The sequence below is a fragment of the Sinohyriopsis cumingii genome, unplaced genomic scaffold (genome assembly GCF_028554795.1).
Source record: "Sinohyriopsis cumingii isolate HCF-2022 unplaced genomic scaffold, ASM2855479v2 utg001837l, whole genome shotgun sequence".
NCBI classification, from domain to species: domain Eukaryota; kingdom Metazoa; phylum Mollusca; class Bivalvia; order Unionida; family Unionidae; genus Sinohyriopsis; species Sinohyriopsis cumingii.
The window spans coordinates 385,822-392,500 of NW_028316068.1; positions in this window are offsets into that span (position 1 = coordinate 385,822).

Genomic DNA, 6,679 nt, shown 5'->3' on the forward strand with positions numbered 1-6,679 from the left:
AAGCCAAAGCCGCGTAAAGTCACGTGGTACAAATGAGCTCCTTTTTATCGCATGACAAGGCCAACCATCACAGTATCAACGTTAAAATAAATAATTATTGAATGAAGAATTATGCCGTTCAGTCATGTCTCATTTAAGATCTTTACTTGATGCAATCCCTAGAAGTCAGTCATCTTCTTTCCTCATGGTTAGTGTACATGTTTTACACAGTGGTGTTCAAGAAGGGATAGAGGCGTGATATTAGCATGTAGGAGGTGAATGGAGGAAAAAATACAGCATTCGATGATTTGGAGTTTTCCAATAACAATAGTACAACATCAGCTTTACATCACATCCGTGGTAGATTTAAACAACAGCAGGAAAACATAATCACTATCGACATCAGCAATATGTATAATAATAATAATAATAATAATAATAATAATAATAATAATAATAATAATAATAATAATTGTAGTAGTAGTAATGATAATAATAATAATAATAATAATAACAATAATAATAATAATAATAATAATAATAATTGTAGTAGTAGTAATGATAATAATAATAATAATAATAATAATAATTGTAGTAGTAGTAATGATAATAATAATAATAATAATAATAATGAGTAATAACTATTATTATAGTGAAATAATAATAATAATAATAATAATAATCATCATCATCATCATCATCATCATCATCAACATCATCATCATGGGAAGGATACAGAGGTAGAAGGTAACCGCTCATGCTAAATTATAAAAAGGACGAACATAAATATTCATCAGTATCATTTATTTCTATTTTACATTGTTACGAGTCTATGGTCTTAAAATAAGTAACAGAAAAGAGTGAAGACAACACATATTGTTTCCTAGAATACCAATTGAAAAATGAGAACAAAGAACTTCCGGTTTTAAAATTAAATTAAAAAATAATCAAAGAATTAAAAAAACACAAGTCCTGTCAATGAAAAGTTCTAAGTGAATCTAAGTTCAAATCTCGACGAAAGTCCAAGATGGAAGGCGATGACGTATGTAATTGTCAGCGTTGTACGGATGTGTCAACAGTCTTTTGTTGAATCACAGAAAATATGATTCCAGTTTTAGAATTCGATATAAATTCTAGTAAGTATCTTTGTCCAAGAATTTTGTCAGAGCACTTTTGTATTTCCAGGGAAAATAATCAGTTGAATTGAACAATTTGAAGAAAATAAAATTCATCCCAAACTGGTCAAAACATAATACAACTTGTGTCAGATTTCAAAGCACCACTGATTAACCTTTATCAAAAACATCAGTTATACGACAGAGTTAAACACAAAACATATTCCCAGATAGGGGTCAAAAGTTCATACTTCTGGAAAAAATAGACGTTTGTTTACCAATTGACACACGCTTGATGTCATGTAGTCCAGATATGACCTTGACTCAACAATTCTTACTCTGAAAGGATAATAAAATTTTTTTAAAACAGTTGTTTATCAAAACCGTCAATCATTTTGGAACACGGTCAACTAGATACAATGTTGCTAGTATTAATTGTTAACATCGAAAATTTAAAAAATAACAAAAATCAATTATGGACAATGTAAAATCCAGTAAACAATGTTAAATTACTATAGCATGTAATGGAACAAAAAAATTAAAACAAAGCAAACAATAAAAATAAACATACATAACACTTCCCCCACAAAAGAAAAACAACGATTTATTAAAAAAGATTTCTTTTTACCATAGATCAATTATGTGGTTTATATAAATTAACATAAGAAGAATTCTTATGAATGATTCAGAGTATACATGAAATAATATATTTCTATACACGGGAAAGTGCATCTGCTATTAAATTATCTTTTCCCTGGTTGTGACTGATGTTAATATTATATTCCTGTAACAACAAACTCAATTTTAACAATCTCTAATTTTTGTTCTTCATCTTGAAAGTAAGGGGGTTGTGATCGCTAAACACAATAATCGGATGAGGAGGTTAACTATTGTAAACTTCAAAGTGCTGTATCGCCAATATCAAAACCAAACATTCCTTCTCGACTGTTGAATAATTTCTTTTGGTGCTTATTTAAATTTTTAGAAAAATAGCACACTGGATGATCAACACCATTTTCATCTTCTTGAATCAATACTGCTCCTACCCCAAAATCACTTACATCAACAGACAGTTTAAATGATTGGCTGAAAGTATGACCTGTATAAACTGCTGTGCTTTTAAGTATGGCTTTCAACTTATCAAAAACCTCCTGACATTTTTCATTCCAATGAAGGTTGTTTTCCTTGCTCAATAAATTTGTTAGTGGTTTAGCAATTATGGAAAAATTAGAACAAAATATCCGATAGTACCAAGCCATACCTAAACATCGCATCAGTTGCTTTTTACTAACAGGCACACAGGGAATTCAGAGGTAGCCTTGACCTTATCATGCATAGGTTTAACTTGTCCAAGTTGCACGACGTGTCCTATAAATGTTACACTAGAATGGCAGAACTCACTTTTGGATAAATTAATTGTCAAACTTGAATCTGTGAGTCTGTCAAACAATTTCCGAATCGTCGCTAAATGTTCTTTCTATGTATCGTTGTAGATGATGAGATCATCGATACAAGCATCACAATTATCTAGAGCAGACGTAATCATGTTCTTTAAACGTTAAAATGTACATGGCAAACTTTTCATCTCAAACGACATCACTTTATATTGATAAAGTTCATCTGGAGTCATGAATCACGAAATTTCGTTTGCATTTTCTGTAAGTGGAATTTTCCCAAATCCTTTCAGAAGGTCAAATTTGGTGACATACTTGTCATTGCCGATTTTATAAAATGCAATCATCAATTCTTGGTAATGGAAATAATCTGTTTTAGTGACACTGTTCACTTTTCTATAATCAGTGCACATGCGGAGTGTTTTATCTGGTTTCGGAACAAGTATACATGGTGAACTCCAGTCACATTTACTCGACTCTGTGAAATAATTTTCCAGCAAATACTGAATTTCTCTTTTCACGTATTCTTGTTTGAGATGGTTTATCCTGTACTGGTGTTGTTTCACAGGTCTGGAATTCACAATTTCAATGTCATGGAAAAAAGAGTTGTTCTTGTAGAATGATCTGGAAATAAGTGCTCATATTCAAGCAATAACTGTTAAAGTTCATTCCTTTCTTGCTGTTGCTTATATAAAAGTTTCTGCTCCAAATTATTAGATGAACCTTAGGTTTATTCTGAATACGCGTTCCTACCATATGACAAGTATAATTAGTTCTACAGTATTTTCAAGCATCAATTTTAAGTTTTGGCCAATAGAAGTGATTCAAGATCTTGTGATAAGTCTTATTAATCCCTAAATGACCAGCCAAAGGAGTTTCTTGGGCCGGACTAAGAATTTCCTGTCTGTATGATTTTGGAACTACAACTTGATATTTCACTGACCAGTCGTCACCAGAAGGTGCCTCGGATGGTCTATATTTTATCATACGAATCCCGTTTTAATGAAATAACAGACAGGTACTTCTGTGGCTTCAGTTTCACTAATATCCCATTGAACCAAAAAGGAGATCTCATGATCTTTTTCCTGTTCCACGACCAGTGATTAGATACAGAGAATGAATAGTTAAAAGAGGATCATTTTTATCAATAAACTTCGGTTGATCCAAAAAAGGAGTGAAAGTGTCCGAATCAAAAGCCTGACCAATATATGTTTCAGCTAAATGAATACTTTCCAAATCAACATCATTCTCAAGAGCATTATTTGTCATAGCTCCAGTAATTGCACAAGCTGGGTATAAATCAGGGAATTCTTTTCAATAGGATCGACTTCCTGATCCAGACAGTGCGTGTCCGATTCAAGTGGATTGTCCACAACATTATCTCCAGCTAGGACTTTACCTAGTAATAAATTAAATGCCTTTAACGGGAAAAGAAGACACTATTCCGACTGTCGCGTGTCCTGAGACTAAGTCTGATGACAAAATTACATAATGGAGAGGAACATTAACAAAGCCACAATCTATTCCCTGAATAAGAACACTTTCATTAAAATAAGACTTCTCAGAAAAAGGCAAAGTACCTGACAATAAAAATATATGAGAACCTTCTGTGTCCCTTAAAATTTTAATAGGAATGAGATTGGCCAAACAACCAAACAGTGATATAGAACCCTTCGACATGAATGGTTCATAATTCTCCATAATAAAATCACGGGGTTTATTAGACTCAACAAATGTATTGCTTTCAATATATGACAGTGACCTTGACCTCTTATAAATATGAGCACTTGGAATAGGTTTGTCTTGATTTTCATGATTATTTTTCAATTTGTAGCAATCAGAAATAATGTGCCCTTCTTGCAATAGCTACACATAGGAAGAGACAAGGATCTTATCTGAAGCTTGATTTGTTTGATAGTTGTGCCAGTTTGAGCTTTAGAAGGGCTTGTATTAGGCTGAAATACTTTTCTGCCAGAAGAATGCTGAGTGGAAGTCTTATTTAGAAAAGAAACGTTATGAGCTAAGGAATAGTCGTCAGCTGTACGAGCTGCATTTTCTAAGGTTTTGACCTTATGCTCATCAACATAAATTATAATGTCATTATCGACACAGCTCTTGAATTCTTCAAATAATACAGGTTGTCTCAGACTTTCATAATCTTGATCAACTTTCTTGGCTAAGTACCATCTATCAAATAATTGTTCTTTTTCTCTTACAAATTCAACATGAATTTCTCCAGCTTCTTTTCTAAAGTTTCTCAATTTTTGCCGATAAGCCTCAATGAATAACTCGTGACCCTTTAAGATGCATTCGTTCACCAAATCAAAGTCAGCACTCTGATGTACTGACAGTGATGCATAGATATCTAGGGCTTTGCCTAAAAGGGCAAACTGTAATAATTGAGTCAAAGGCTCAGTTGGCTATTTAAAAGTTTCAGCAATGTTTTCAAATTAAGGAAAATGTTTGTCTACAACTTTTTCTCTAGAAAGGGGCACTAACCTAATATTCTTAGTGACATCAAAACTTGAATTTGTATGTGCAGGGAGCACGTGCATTTCACTTGCCCGCTCTATTTCTTTTATTCTAAATTGATGTTCCCTCTCTTCCTTCTCTCTTTGCATTTGTATTTGCATATGTTTCTCTTCTCTTTCTCCAATTGCAGCTGTATTTATTTCTCTTCTTTCTATAACTGTATTTGTTCCTTCTGTAACTGCATTTGTTTCTCCTCTTTTTCAAATAGCAACTGCTTTTGCATTTGTTTCTCCTCTTTTTCCAATTGCATTCCACCCTCCTTTTTTCTTTCTGAAGTTCAAGCTTTCATAACCATGCTTCCAGCTTGTATTTTAATTTTAAATCCTTTACTTTTATGTCAGAGTCTGATGAGGACTTGCTGATCGAAACAAAATCACTTTTATCCAAAGCATTTTTTTCAGCAAGTACTGGACCAAAATAGTTTTTATTTCTTGCTTAAAGAAACTTTTGCCTCAGAAAGACCATATTTTCTGGCAAGCTGAATCAGTTCATCTTTTTTTTTTTAAACAGTCAAACTTTTCCTGGGTAGGATTTGAAAGAAAGATTCCTACTCTTGATGACATTGTTATAAAAAGCCTGTTGATTTCACTAAAGATTTCCAAAATGTGAAATAATGCTTGGGATTTAAAACTCCGAAACTAGGGGAACTTAAATTTCAAAAATCAAAGTTTTCTGAAATATTTTAGCCAAAATTCGTATCCCAAGGATGACCCCGAATTTTCTCTTACGAGCTCTGAATGTAAGTAAAAGAGTGAAGACAACAAGCTTTGTAATATGTAACAAAATTTATTTCTATAGAATACAACGTGAAAAATACAAAAAGAACTTACGAATTAAATCCAAATATAATCCAAGAATTAAAAAACACAAGTAATATAAATGAGAAATTCTAAGGGAATCTAAGTTCAAATCTCGATGAAATCCCAAGATGGAAGGCGATGACGTCTGTAATAGCCAGCGTTGTACTGATGTGTCAACAGTCTTTTCTTGAATCACAGAAATTATTATTCCAGTTTTTTAATTCCACATAAAATCCTGTAAATATCTTTGTCCTAGAATTTCGTTGGAGCAGTTTTGTATTTTCAGTGAAAACAATCACTTAAATTCAATAATTTGAATGAAGTAATATTCAGCCCAAACCGGTTACAAGATAATACAACTTAATGTGTCAAATGTTAAAGCACAACTGATCAACCTTTATCAAAAACATCGGTTATACGACTAAGTAAAACTCAAAACAGTTTCCCGGATAAGGGTCAAAAGTTCATATTTCTGGAGAGAAAAAAATATAGAAGTTTGTTTACCAATTGACATATGCTTTATGTCACGTAGACCATGTATGACTTTGTCTCGACTTAATGATTTAGGTTCGTCTTTTTTTAACTAGATTTCATGACCTATCATTTTTTACAAGTATAACATTTTTCCTTAGTTTTTTATATATAAATTTAGACTCCTAATTAGTGTAGTCATATTTGACGATGTATTTGTTTTGAACATTTTTGTATGACCCCCGACCTAGAAACTATGTTTTTGTATACCTACTCCTGAAAATTATAGTACTGCCTCACCAATTATCAAAATGTCAACTTTAGATATAATAAACATTTCATTATCGCGATGATATAATGCTAAGTATATCTGATTTAATATATATAT